Source organism: Anabrus simplex, chromosome 1, assembly GCF_040414725.1.
Source record: "Anabrus simplex isolate iqAnaSimp1 chromosome 1, ASM4041472v1, whole genome shotgun sequence".
NCBI classification, from domain to species: domain Eukaryota; kingdom Metazoa; phylum Arthropoda; class Insecta; order Orthoptera; family Tettigoniidae; genus Anabrus; species Anabrus simplex.
In genome coordinates this window covers 177428406-177443332 of record NC_090265.1, presented here as the reverse complement: position 1 = coordinate 177443332, position 14927 = coordinate 177428406, and the positions used below count along the sequence as shown (strand labels likewise).

General features: G+C 43.7%; 1 protein-coding gene across 1 annotated transcript in view; it reads left to right on the top strand.

Annotated features, from left to right (window-relative positions):
* The first annotated feature begins 479 nt into the window (after nucleotides 1-479).
* Nucleotides 480-14927, top strand: part of LOC136863618 (thialysine N-epsilon-acetyltransferase) — a 189265-nt gene continuing 174817 nt past the window's right edge. The window contains exon 1 of the mRNA XM_067139989.2: nucleotides 480-531. The gene's annotated coding sequence lies outside the window, so the exon portion shown is untranslated. The remainder of the gene's footprint in view (nucleotides 532-14927) is intronic.

Genomic DNA, 14927 nt, shown 5'->3' with positions numbered 1-14927 from the left:
TGTGACCAACGATGCGGCATATACCATGCTATCGAATGTGTCCATAGAAAAGGAAGCTTGACACAACTGTGTAAATAACTGATCATGTTTTGCAAGCATTGACTGCATATTATCACTATTAGTGATATACATCTAAGTGTATTTAAGCGTATATATCATGACCATTTGGTTGCAATACTATTATTATTATTCCTTACGACATAAATCACCACCACTCGAACATACCGCCATCCATTTTCAAAAGTTCAATACCAACTACGATCTGAACAAATACAGTAGGTGATCTGAATTAAAAGTATTGGTGTGATATACACAGAGCCATGCACTTATTAAATAAATGCTTACATGCTTACCAAATCCGCATAGTCTTTGAAAATTAATGAAGCTTGGTGTCGGAGAAGAGTAGTAGTGCATTCCGTTCCGTTATGTTTGTCGCCCTGGTTGTAACCTTTCTCACGATCTGGTGTTAGAACCGGGTCAGTACTGCCTCGCATTGCTTCTCCAGCTGACTTCCGAAGCAGAGCTAGCGACGTAAGTAGATGTGAATGGAACTGCACGTGCTTGGGAATAAACGTTTAAAATGTGATGACATAAAACGCTCCACTTTCAGTCTTTGGTATTTAGTAATTCATGAAAGTTATGTTCGCTTGATTTAGCTTAACTTATGTAGTCTTTTCGTACTTGTCAGCTGAATATGCTGAATTCATTTTGGTTAAGTCTACAGCGTGTGCATCACATAACCTTGACCTACCTCGTAGAATCGATATTGCAAATCTCTTGGCTGCTCTGAATGAAGAAGACGTCGTTCATACACAAATAATTTTTTTGATACACTGGCACTTTTGTTCATTTGTTAACGTGGAGCATGTTCGTCAATTAAGTGAAGTTCAAACATTCTTTCGCTTTAGGTACCGGTAGGCTACACGTTTTCACACGATAATTCTTCCAGTTTCGTTGGAGTTTAAACAGTGTTTCAGGAGCGTTATCGCCTATGACTAATGTTTTATTTGAATGAATAATGTTCCGAAGCGAAAAAAAGTTGTGAAATCCATAATATTGTTCAAACATGCGACAAAGTGTATTAGAGCGGACGGTAAACTACTTAAAATAAAAGTCAAGTCAAGTCTGCACGGCTATACTATGCCGCACCGTACTGTAATTGGTGTTATTTGTTATAATTGTTCTATTAAGTACATAATGAAAACTAGAATGTCTGTACGAAGTAATTATGAAACTCACAACTCATTTGCACGCTTCAGAATTATTGAAGCGTTCTATTTTTCTTTTGCTACATAAGCTCAAATTTTCTTTCTTTCTTAATCCATTCACCCAACGCGGTTGGTTTTTCCCTTAGATTCAGTGAGGGGAGTGTCCTGGTGCGTGGGACTTTGGGTCGAGGGGATACAACTGGGCAGGAGGACGAGTACCTTGCCCAGGCGGCCTCACCTGCTATGCTGAACAGGGACCTTGTGGGGGGATGGGAAGTTCGTTAGGGATAGACAAGATTGAGGGAAGGAAGCGGCCGTGCCCTTAAGTTAGGTACCGTCCCGGCATTTGTATGGAGAAGTGGGAAACCACGGAAAACCACTTCGAGGATGGCTGAGAAGGGAATCGAACACTGCTCTACTCAGTTGACCTCCCGAGGCAGAGTGGACCCCGTGCCATCCCTTTCAAATTTCGTGGCAGAGCCGGGAATCGAACCCGGGCCTCCGGGGGTGGCAGCTAATCACACTAACCACTACAGCACAGAAGCTTAAACTAAATAAGAAGGTATATTACTGTAACTCAGATCAAAGACGGCTCTTGATTTAAACAGTTGAGATTGGATTGTAGTATCGCGTGATTAGCTCAGTAGCTTAGCTGCTTGCTTCCCACCCTGGAAGGCTGGGGTTCGAAACCTGCTTGATACTGGGTTGATACTTTCATCTGAAAAATCAGATGGCGTTAGGAAGGGCACCTCAAGCCAAAACCAAAATGAGCCTGGCTGGATTCAGCCACCCCACAAACCTAGGATAAGCTGAAGAAGGATTGAAAATCCACAGCCTGTTTCCAGTCATTCGACCGGGTCAGGAATAGAAGCCGCTATCTAGCGGCGAGGATAGGAATATTGTGCCGGCTGCCGAAACTTTTCACACTCCTCTGGGGCAATGATTAATGAATGACAGATGAAATGAAATGATATTGGAGAGTGTTGTTGAAATGAAATATGACAGGGAAATCCGGAGTAAAACCTGTCTGCCTCCGCTTTGTCCAGCACAAATCTCACGACCGGGATTTCAACCACGGAACCCAGCGGCGAGAGGCCGGCGCGCTGCCGCCTGAGCCACGGAGGCCAAGCTGAAGAAAGAGTATTAATGTTTTAATACTGTACTTCTGGATCGTTTATAGTGGAAGCTGATTTATTATGCAATATGCAATCTTGGTGCCTTTGCTGGCGGGACCTAGTATTTACAGTGCACTATGTCTTCTGGTATGGGCTAGAGCAATTTTGTTACTTTCATTGATCAGTCTCAGCTTTATCCTTGGCTTTGACAGTATGAAAGTGACTGAGGTATGAGTGATGCTAGTAATGCCATTCCTTCTGCAGCCAGTCCCTGCTATGAATGGTGTGAAAATGTTGCTCATAGGGTCGGTTGGTGCATGCATTTCAGTGGGCTTGTCAGACTGATATGTAATAGCAACTTCTGGCTCGGTGAGGAAAGCAACGGGAAACTACCTCACTCCTCATTTCCCTAGTACGCCTCTTCAGTGATGCTTAGGCCATCTATGACAGCTGATGGCGGAGCTGTTGAGGATCCAACCAGCCTTCGGGCTGAGGACTAAACATACATACATGCAGTCTTGATCATCTGTATACAGTGTAAGCGTGCATGCTATTAATATATTTTATTACCACAAACGAGGAAATGGCCAAATGTTGTTGTTTGGGTCATCAGTCCATAAACTGGCTTGATGTGGTCCTCCATGTCCCCCTATCATGCGCTAACCTTTTCATTTCTACGTAACTACTGCATCCTGCATGTGCTCTGTTGTGGTCTGTTTGTCATACTTGTCCTTGGTCTACCCTGCCGTGTCTACCGCCTAAACTGTCCTAAAAACTAACTGAACAAGTTCTGGGTGTCTTATGATGTGGCCTATCATTCTGTCTCTTCTTCTGGGCAAATTTAACCAAATCGTTCTCCTCTCACAAATTCAATTCAGTATCTCTTAATTCGTGATTTGATCTACTCATCTCACCGTCAGCATTCTTATGTAACACCACATTTCAAACGCTTCTATTCTCTCTTTCTGAGCTAGTTATTGTCCATGTTTCACTTCCATACAATGCCACGCTCCAGACGAAAGTATTCGAAACATCTTTCTAATTCCTATATCAGTGTTCGAAGTGAACAAATTTATTTTCTTTAGAGAGGTCTTCCCTGCTTGTGCTAGTCTGCATTTTGTGCACGGTATGCATCTACTTCCTTTAAGACTTAGTTTCCTATGGGGCGAGTTGGCCGTGCGGTTAGGGGCGTGCAGCTGTGAGCTTGCATCCGGGAGATAGTGGGTTCGAACCCCACTGTCGGCAGCCCTGAAGATGGTCTTCCATGGTTTCCCATTTTCACACCAGGCAAATGCTGGGGCTGTACCTTAATTAACGCCACGGCTGCTTCTTTCCCACTCCTAGCCCTTTCCTGTCCTATCGTCGCCATAAGACCTATCTGCGTGGGTGCGACGTAAAGCTAATTGTAAAAAAAAAAAAAAAAGTTTCCTAATCTAATATTTCCTGCATCACCTAAATTCGGTCTTCAGTAGACATGCCAATGCTGAGGAAATCTTGCAATAGCACGAAGTATTTCTTTTGGAATGGTCACCTGCATTTAAAAGGTCAAGTCAGGTGCTATACGGTATATGGTCAGTCTTGCGCTATGGCGTGGAACTTCAAGAACATACTGTATAACTGAAACGCTTGGAAGTCTTTGAAATGCGGACCTACCTGAGGATGCTCAGGATTTCGTGGGTAAGGGCAAGGGCAAGGCGAGAACTCATTCGAAAATTAAAGCGTTGCAAACTTTCTTCCCTTGGCCAGATCCACAGAAATGACTGTTACAAGCTCTTACAATGGGGTTGTACAATGCAAAATACAAGGTCGAAGAGGTATCGGGAGGAGGCTCAGTTGCTCTCACGAAGCTGCGTGAACCCCTTTCTAGCCCTCAGCCGAGAATTAAAATTCCTGGACTGGCCAGAAATCGAACCCGGGTACTACTAGTATTTTAATTATAAGAGTACTAGTGTCTATTTGGAAACGGCATCGACAGGATTAATTTACAGTCTGTCTGTCTGTTAGGTCATCAGCCCAGAGGCTGGTTGGATCCTCAAACAGCACCACCAAAGGTTATGCGGTTATAAGGAAACCGCAAAAACCAATGGCAGCACCAAGATGAGGCGTACTAGGCAAGACGAGGAGTGAGGTAGTTTGCCATTGCTTTCCTCACTGAGTCATAAAGTGCTTTTGCAGCACGACTGACCCTATGAGCAACACCTTTCATAACACTCAGATGCACTAGTCGTGCTCTGAATGCCATTACTCAGCACCACCCATACCCCAGCAGCTTCCATATTGTCACAGCCATGGATGAGACTGGGACTTCGATGAAAGCTACACTTTACTACAGTACATACTGTAAATCTCTTTCGTAATATTTTTTTCTATTCTGTCGTTGAGAATTTCCTAATGTCAGTTGTTTTCATCTCAGTAGACGTTGTATTGCGGTAGCAGGAGTAGCACAGTTCAACGATTTGAAAGTGTCTGTGTCAGCATATCGGTTTAGCACTAAAGGTGTCTGCTCAAGACTTAACGTCGCTGTCGGACGGACGAATCACCATCAACAGCGTCATATGCCCTCACTCCACCGGGCGAGTTGGCCGTGCGCGTAGAGGCGCGCGGCTGTGAGCTTGCATCCGGGAGATAGTAGGTTCGAATCCCACTATCGGCAGCCCTGAAGATGGTTTTCCGTAGTTTCCCATTTTCACACCAGGCAAATGCTGGGGCTGTACCTTAATTAAGGCCACGGCCGCTTCCTTCCAACTCCTAGGCCTTTCCTATCCCATCGTCGCCATAAGACCTATCTGTGTCGGTGCGACGTAAAGCCCCTAGCAAAAAAAAAAAAAAATGCCCTCACTCCATATGAACACTGCCGAAAGGTTTATAATTTAATCCAGGCTTTTGGCACGCAATCATGTGATTAGAAATTGTAAATCACCACCATTCCTACTCTAGCGGCCAACATTCTGGTGGTGAACACTTTTTCGATCAACGGGACTCGAACTGACACCGTGGTTAGCCGATTCGAATCCCTTTGTTCGAAAAACAAACTGCCATCAGAATGTTAGCCTATTCGTATCCCTTTGGTCGAAAAAAAAAAATGCTATCAGAACGTTGGCCGGCAGGATATGAGAGATGGTGGTATACAAATCCAATCACTAGATTGCCTGCCAGAAGCCTGGATTCAGATGTAAACCTCTTCGCAGTGTTCATATGGTGTGAAGGCATATGATGCTGTTGACGTTATTCCTCCGTCGCATGGGGATGTTAAGCCTCGAGCAGACCCCTTGGTTCTGTTCGACAGTAGCACGCTATGTGCTAGCACCGGGTTTTACACTCTCCCTTCCTACTACCATATATCACGTCATTCATTTCATCTAATTAACTCCTCTGATGAGGTTGACGTCAGGAAGGGCATCCGGTCGTAAAAACTCGTTACGATGATTTATCTCACTTCATACCCGGCCCAGTAAACAAACTAGACAAGGATTGGATAGCAACGACAACAAATTCAACCAGGTTTGCAAAGTAAACTGCAGTATTTTTGTTGACTAGTTGTAAGGTTAAGGCAGCATTGTCTCTTATTGAGAGACATTCTTCAACCTACAGATGAATTTCGTAAGCTATTGAGCTTTGGCGGAGGATGCTTGAATGGTGCTTTTCTGAATGAATTTGGTTGCCATTATACTGTATAAGTTCATTGATGGTCGTTATGATTGCTCTTTTAAGAAGAAGTATAACTTGCCTACCATACTATCTTAATACTAATCAGAGGAAACATGGAAGAACCCGACACTTCCACGGTTAAGGTATCGATAAGGGAAAGGGAAGGGTTACGAAGGTTTTGAAAATGAAATATTTCCTAGACCTCGCAAACTTAATACCGTCAGGGTCGGAAAAGACAAGAGTTGTTCAAGAGAGGCCAGATAGAAACGATGAAAGTCAGGAACCTGGCACAAGTAAGTGAAAGCAATGGTATAATTAGCTAGGGATCCTGTGACCGCTAACCCACGCTCCCAAGAAGAGAGCCTCTGGGGTTCCCCTCTCACGACAGGCAGGGACTTTCGTGGATGCCGGCCCTGTATTCAAGGGGTAGCAAGCGTGCCTCATACCTAGAACTCTGTGCGGATATACAAACTATTATCCGCATCCGCACTTCCCTCATCCACACCCGCATCCGCCTTCCCTCATCCGCGAATGGTTATCAGAGGATATTGCAACTATTTAACTAGATTGCATCACACCACAGTGACAGGTTTATGAGGGATTTCCTCTTCCGACATCTACCGACGTATTGAGTGGTTCTCTTTCGGAACATTTGGTCCTTCCTTCCACTAATTGCTGGCAGGAGCCAGTTAGGCTTAGGTCAGATTTACGTCTTTTCAAGGCTCTTAATATATCACCATTCTTCTGTTGAAGGGTCGTCTCACTACAAGCAAAAATAACTGCATGAAACGTGTGAAAGAATGACTTGTTGAGATTTCTAGAGTATACCTGAGTGAAAATGAATAAACATGCTTTAGAAATTACCAGCACAATTATTCGCACGGCCATACAGTTTGCATCAGCCAAGGCACTAACTTCGCGGATATCCGCATCCGTGCAGGGCTCTACTCATACCTTGAGGGCCGGGGTTCTATTCCCGGCGATGCCAGGGAGTTTACCCAGTGGCGTGCACTGAACCCCATTTACCCCAGCGGGTAAATAACTTTGTATTAACATTTTCTTATTATTCTTAGAACGCTATTTATAATGTTTAAAAACTGCGGAACATCTAAGCCAAGCCAAGTGCAGCTGTCTCGACAATCCACTCACACTACCGCAGTTCAACTTCTCCAGCGAGTTCTAGCACATTTCGTACCACTTGACCGGCTAATTACCTGCGAACTGTCAGTTAATGACTTTAAAATATTTAGGAGAGGACATTCCGTACCACTTGAAAGAGTGGGGAATTTCGCGAAGTAAAAACGATATCCTAATACATGTATTCATTTGTATATCCATTGTCCACTACTGGCGCAGGAGCCTCCGCACGGTGTGTCCACTACTGATGTTAACTTTCCGTCGGACGTAACTGATCTGATTGGCACACGTGCTAATACTTATCTCGTATTCGTCACTCGCGGGGACCTAGCTACTTCCACCTTTACGTAGTTTCCTGTTTCTGTGTGGCCTTCAAGTACGTATCGCCCAGTTCATCAGAATCTTTTATTTTACTTACTTAATATTCACAATAACAGTAATACTGTATTATCCATCCTTGTGCTCGCCAGGCATTACTTAATATTCACAATAACAGTAATACTGTATTATCCATCCTTGTGCTCGCCAGGCACATTGCGCCCGAACACGATGTGTAGGCCTAAATTATGTTTATTGTATTGTTTCGTTTCAGGATTTATACTTCAAAAATTCGCCTTTCTTATGATAGTTTACGTAAACATAAGTGATAATTATAGTTTAAAGGGCAATTATGAAAATAATGTACAGTAGAAGTTTTATTCAGCAAGTCTCGTAAATTATTTTATTTCTAAAGTGTGTATGTCCGGCTCATTACGCCCGCTGGCGTGGAAATGAAATACCAATTTGACATCAAGTGGTACGGATTGTCCTGGTTTAAATATTTGAGGATAACAGGAAAATCGTTCGCATGTAGATAACGACCTAGGTGGTACGAAATGACCTTAAAAATCAAGTGGTACGGAATGTCCGTGGTACGAAATGTCCGGACACCCTCCAGCGAGCTGGGTTTCCTTGCCGGCGCGAAAAAGAGCTACCCCAGCGAAATTTAACTCTCTTGGATGACGCATGCACTTGAAGCTTCCTTGTCCTGGGAGTGGGGCGGGGATGTGGGCCCACCCCGACAGCAAGTTACGGCGGCAGGCCAGCTAGCTTAGGTAAGGCATGTTAGTTTTAATATTTGACACTCGAAGTGTTCAGCATCACACGCTAGAGGCTACAAGAAAAGTATCAACATGTTAAACAGTACAGCCACTTGCACATTGTCTTGCTAATAAAAATAGAGCCAGTTTATGAAATCAGTTATAATACAAAAGAATTTAAGTATTTTATTTTTGGATTTCGGAATGTATAAAGTTTTTTCGAGCAATTCATTGGTGGCACGTGTAGATTATGTTTTCCGATAGCCACAAAAAATATTTAGGTTGCCCAGTATGAACACAGAGTTAAGCGCGAAGTAAAATAATTACGGTATGTATTTGATTGTCTGCGATGGTGGTATATAGTAAATTTTTGTAGTGTTCCTCTTGGATTATAGGTGAAGGTTTCGCGAGTTCTGTGGCATTCTTAATTAATATAACGTGTGTGGTACGTCGTAACGAATATTTTCCCTCGTTTGTCGTTGATGTGCGTATACTCAGTAAGCAAGCGAAACTATAAAACTTCGGCGACGGCAAAATACCAGTTAAATTTTGCTGATTTAGTTTAGGTTAGGCTTTTTAAGTTAAAAACAAATAGTCCCAGTGTATTTTTTGTGAAAATCATGACTGTACTATCACGAAGAGTCACCGGGTGAAACTGTAAGTACATTGATTAAAATCTGCTATAGATTAAGTTATGATGGTGTCGTCACTGCCGTGAATATCAATTTGGAAATATGTGCGAGTGTGTAGTTGAGAATATTCTTTAAGATCTTTCCACGAAAAATGCAGCCTTATAAAATGGTAATGTTGTCTTTACAGAGTGTAGTGGGGGTTACGATTGCTTACATAAAAAAAAGGACACTTTTGCAGCTGGGGTGACGAATGTGTTCACCGCACACCACTGGTTTTACCTGGATCTGAGGGCTGGTTCGAGGTCCACTCAGTTTACGTGATATTAATTGAAGAGCTGTCTCACAGTGAGACTGGTCTAGAAGGTGGTGGTGATTATTATTTTAAGAGGAAGAAAAACTGGGAAATCTCCTCTATTAACACTAATCAGAGGGAGAAAAAGGAAGAGGTCCGACACTTCGAAGAATGAAGATATCGGTAAAAGAAAGGCAAGGGCATCGAAGGGTGTAAAAATGAAAGACTCCCTAGGCATCGCAAACCTAATACCATCGGGGGCAGAAAAGTAAAGTTGACCAAGAGAGGTCAGATAGGAAAGCGAGGAGACTGGCACAAGTAAATGAAAGCAGGGAAACTGTGGTCACCAACCATGCTCCCAAATTGAGAGCTCGTGGTCCCCCTTTTAGTCGACTCTTACGACAGGCAGGGGACACTGTGGATGTATTCAACCACCCCCACCTACAGGGGGATCCCAGTCTAGAAAACTATGAAAAAATGAAATGGCGTATGGCTTTTAGTGCCGGAAGATCCCAGGACGGGTTCGGCTCGCCAGGTGCAGGTCTTTTGATTTGATGCCCGTAGGCGACCTGCGCGTTGTTATGAGGATGAAATGATGATGAAGACAACACATACACCCAGCCCTCGTGCGAGGGGAAATTAACCATTGATGGTTAAAATTCCCGACCCTGCCGGGAATCGAACCCGGGACCCTTGTGACCAAAGGCCAGCACGCTAACCATTTAGCCATGGAGCCGAACTAGAGAACTATGATAACGGTCGAGAGTCTTAGCACTGACCACGTGACACTTCATAATCTGCAGGGCTTTGGGCTGAGCAGCGGTCATTTGGCAGGCCAAGACCCGTCAGGGCTGTTGCGCCATGGGGAGAGGCGTACCGAGGGTGTATTATGCCGCTCTCACCCGCAGAGCGAACAAGTACGTTGTAAAGTGTAAAATGAGGTAGTGCCGAACTCTCATCGATAACTAGGAGGATACAGAGTCTAATCGGCCATTGCCTACGAGGGCCAAGAACATTTTGAACAGTAGCGTCGAAGGCACTAGTCCTATCAAAGAGATTTGGTAGGTTTGATTTTAATGTGTCAGAATTGTGGCGGAGCTTGTGGTTCAGTCTCTAAGAACCCTGGCAACATGGGTGAACTCCGAAGACAATCGTTATACTCGCCAGCGAAGGAATACTTAAAGATGATGACTGTAGTTGATTAATATTGTAGTTGTTCAGTAGCAATATTTCAAAACAGGTCGCGAGTGACACAACACTGCTGATGCAGAACGCTGAAGCTAACACTCACCAAACATTCCGTTTGTTGAAAATATTGAATTGATATAATCACTCTTACGCCTTTGCTGGCGGGACGTAGTGTTTACAGTGCACTCTGTCTTCTGGTATAGGCTAGAGCAATTTTGTTACTTTCATTGATCTGTCTCTGCCATATCCTTGGCTTTGACAAAATGAAAGTGACTGAGGTATGAGCGATGCTATTAATGCCATTCCTTATGAAGCCAGTCCCTGTAATGAATGGTGTGAAAATGTTGCTCATAGGGTCAGTTGATGCATGCATTTCAGTGGGCTTGGCAGATTGATATGTAATAGCAACGGCTAGCTCAGTGAGAAAAGCAACGGGAAACTGCCTCACTCCTCATGTCTCTACTACGCCTCTTCAGTGATGCATAGGCCATCTATGACAGCTGATGGCAGACCTGTTGAGGATCCAACCAGCCTTAGGGCTGAGGACTAAACATACATACATACATACATACATACATACATACATACATACATACATACATACATACATACATAATCACTCTCACTATTTTTCTTATAAGCATCTTGAACCAGTTTACCAATGTAATGTTTGGAGTACTTAATTTACCACGAATATGGCTGTTTCAAACACACCCCGGAGCTTTTGCAGAAATGCTTAGGTCACTACCGCATTCTGGAGTATTTGTGTATGTTGTATTTATTTATTTGATATTTGTTTAACGTCGCACTAATACATCGAAAGTTTTCGGTGACGGAAGGATGGGAAATGGCTAGGATTGGGAAGGTAGTGGCCGTGTCAGTAATTATGGTACAGCCCCAGCATTGGCCTGGTGTAAAAAGTGGGAAACCACTGCAAACCATCTTCGGCGTTGTCGACAGTCGGATTCGAACCCACTATCTCCCGAATGCAAGCTCACAGCTGCGTGACCTTAGACTAACCGCACGACCAACTCGCTCGGTCGTTATCATTTTGTTAGAGGTGCTATTTCCTAGATCGGCATCATCAGTAGGATGTATTTTTAATTTTATTTTTTATGTACAGTGTTGTCCGCCTCTGGTGTAGTGGTTAGCGTGATTAGCTGCCACCCCCGGAGGCCCGGGTTCGATTCCCGGCTCTGCCACGAAATTTGAAAAGTGGTATGAGGGCTGGAACGGGGTCCACTCAGCCTCGGGAGGTCAACTGAGTAGAGGTGGGTTCGATTCCCACCTCAGCCATCCTGGAAGTGGTTTTCCGTGGTTTCCCACTTCTCCTCCAGGCAAATGCCGGGATGGTACCTAACATAAGGCCACGGCCGCTTCCTTCCCTCTTCCTTGTCTATCCCTTCCAATCTTCCCCATCCCACGCAAGGCCCCTGTTCAGCATAGCAGGTGAGGCCGCCTGGGCGAGGTACTGGTCATTCTCCCCAGTTGTATCCCCGACCAAGAGTCTGAAGCTCCAGGGCACAGCCCTTGAGGCGGTAGAGGTGGGATCCCTCGCTGTGTCCGAGGGAAAAGCCGACCCTGGAGGGTAAACAGATGATGATGATGATGATGATGTACAGTGTTTTCATTTGGGATAAACACCATCGCTTCTCTCCTCTTGCGTTCTGAAATGTTCTTTCACTTTTCCGTAGATTAGTTGGAGAAAAAGCCGCTAGATGGAATTTATTTAGTTTACGTAGCCAATAAGATGGTGATAGGCGTGTTGCAATATTCACGATTTTTCTTAAATCAGTACGTTAAAATTGTATTGTTAGTTTGTTTTTTCTGTGAAATATGACTATGTCAGAAAGTAAATTATTTTCCAGAACGTGAGTTGCAAGGTTCAGATGAAGCTTATGTGGAAATATTCAAGGGCCACTACGACCAAGTACATGGCGTAGAGGAGCTGTGAGCAAAACTACGAAAACATGCATTTGCCTTAATCAAGATGTATATATATATACATATACACATTAGGTGAGTGATCGAATAATAATTAGGGTAAAACTGATAGATTAATAGCACAGCACAACATGTATTTCCCTATCATTAATCCTACATGCTATTTTCAACTTGGATAACCTGTCGTTTAGTTACTGAAAGTTGGACTATTCTCGATTATTTGATAGCTGAACATCTTGGCCAACAAATTGGACTAAGTGTATTGAAAGTGCCCAGGGAAATAAATTGTAATCAACGAGCAAGTCTTTGGTAGGTTAAGTTAAGTTAGATTAGGCTTGTTAAATTGAAGACACTATTTATGGCAGTTATTACGGGGCCAGGGTTGCCATAATCCATAAATCCAAAAATCCGGGCAATTTCTTTATTTAAGAGTCCAATGCCAGGATATAATCTATTAGTTCGATCGGCCGATGTAAGAAAGCATTCATCATAAGAAAATTACTTTAGTGTGTTTGTATCAACTTTATTTTTAAATGTGTTCTTAAAATGCACTAAGCATTTCTATACTGCTCGTACTTCTCAGAGCCAAGAACAGAAGAACGGAACTTGGTTTGATTTTGAATGAGCCTATGAAAATCACGACGACCTACATGTTTCATGTTGTATTGTACTTACATCATTAGTTTTACACATATTAACCCGTTCCTTAATTTTGTATATTGGGCGGACATAAGAGAAAACACTCCCTCTACAATCGAACTGTGACCTTGAACAGAGAAATAATGCCCTACAATCTTGAGCGGTTCGGAATTTAAATTGTCCTAAGTTGACTTTCAAGACGTACAAATTACTACAATTAAGTATCGCGGACTTCCGTCTTTTCGGCTCGGAGGTTCTTCTTATCCCATAAAGTCGCGGATTTTCCGTGATATCCGTGGCATGACAACTCTATACGGGACTATCTGCAACAAAATGCCATTGGACTGTAAGTTCAATTAATTCAAATTGTTATATCACCCTACTCAAGCAGTTTGAACGATTTTCAGCCTTGCAGGATGGCACATTTTCTCAACTGTTCAATTTCATAAATTATCAGTTATCTTGGTTATCATCATCATCATCATCATCATCATCATCTGTTTACCCTCCAGGGTCGGTTTTTCCCTCGGACACAGCGAGAGATCCCACCTCTACCGCCTCAAGGGCAGTGTCCTGGAGCTTCAGACTCTTGGTCGGGGATACAACTGGGGAGAATGACCAGTACCTCGCCCAGGCGGCCTCACCTGCTATGCTGAACAGGGGCCTTGTGGAGGGGTGGGAAGATTGGAAGGGGTAGGCAAGGAAGAGGGAAGGAAGCGGCCGTGGCCTTATGTTAGGTAAACCACGGAAACCACGGAAAACCACTTCCAGGATGGCTGAGGTGGGAATCGAACCCACCTCTACTCAGTTGACCTCCCGAGGCTGAGTGGACCCCGTTCCAGCCCTCGTACCACTTTTCAAATTTCGTGGCAGAGCCGGGAATCGAACCCGGGCTTCCGGGGGTGGCAGCTAATCACGCCAACCACTACACCACAGAGGCGGGCTATCTTGGTTATACTGAGTATCAATGTTGTAAGCATTCCCTTCCCTACTTTTTGTTGAACTAAACCCTAAACTCGATAACTATATTATTTCTTGACCTACAGTACAGCAAAGCAAAGCAAAGAAAAACTATCTCCGTACAGGCCATGAAGACCTTTGGACGACTGGAAGGTAAAGGCTTCCACTATCCGTAACCACGGCACTAAGTAGAATAGAGTGGTTAGCTATATGTCTGCCCGCCTTTGCCACCCACTAATTAACCTGGTACTCATTTTTTGTGTAGGCTGAGTGAATTTCAGGTCATGTTCTGCTCCAAAAGTGGAAATTTCCTTTCTTAAATTTTTCGACTTCCTGACGAGAATTCCGAGCGAACAGAATACACATTTATCGCTTCCTTAAAAATACATTTCGTTGTAATTTCATCCTTAGAGTTGGAATATGATGGTGTAATTTTGTTTCACTCTTTCATAAACTGTACCGTCTAACCATCCACTAAAGCATATTCACTTCACCAAATGAAGAACTACCTGTGGATGGGGGTGGTAGGATAACACTCACGGTATCCTCTGCCTGTCGTAAGAGGTGACTAAAAGGTGCCCCAGGAGTTCTGAACTTTGGAACGTGACCACGGGGCCTTAGAGGAGTCCTGGCATTGCTTCCATTTACTTGTGCCAGGTTTCTCACTTTCATCTATCCTGTCCGACCTCCCTTGGTCAACTCTTGTTCTTTTCCGACCCCGACGGTATTAGGTTGCGAGGCCTAGAGAGTCTTTCATCTTCACGCCCTTCATGGCCCTTGTCTTCCTTTGGCCGAAACCTTCCTTTTGCGAAGTGTCGGATCCCTTCCATTTTTTTCTCTCTGATCAGTGTTATATAGAGGATTGTTGCCTAGTTGTACCTCCTCTTAAAAAGAATCACCACTACCACCACCAAATGAAGAAGAACTTTGTCTTTTACTTGACTCCCTATAAAATTTCTTGTCTTTTTGCTCAAACTCTTTAACAACAGGAGTAAATACTGGACAACACAACATAAAATACTCGACATTTACTAATGGTTACAACTACACACTCACTCTCAGCTTCCTCCACAACATAGAAAACA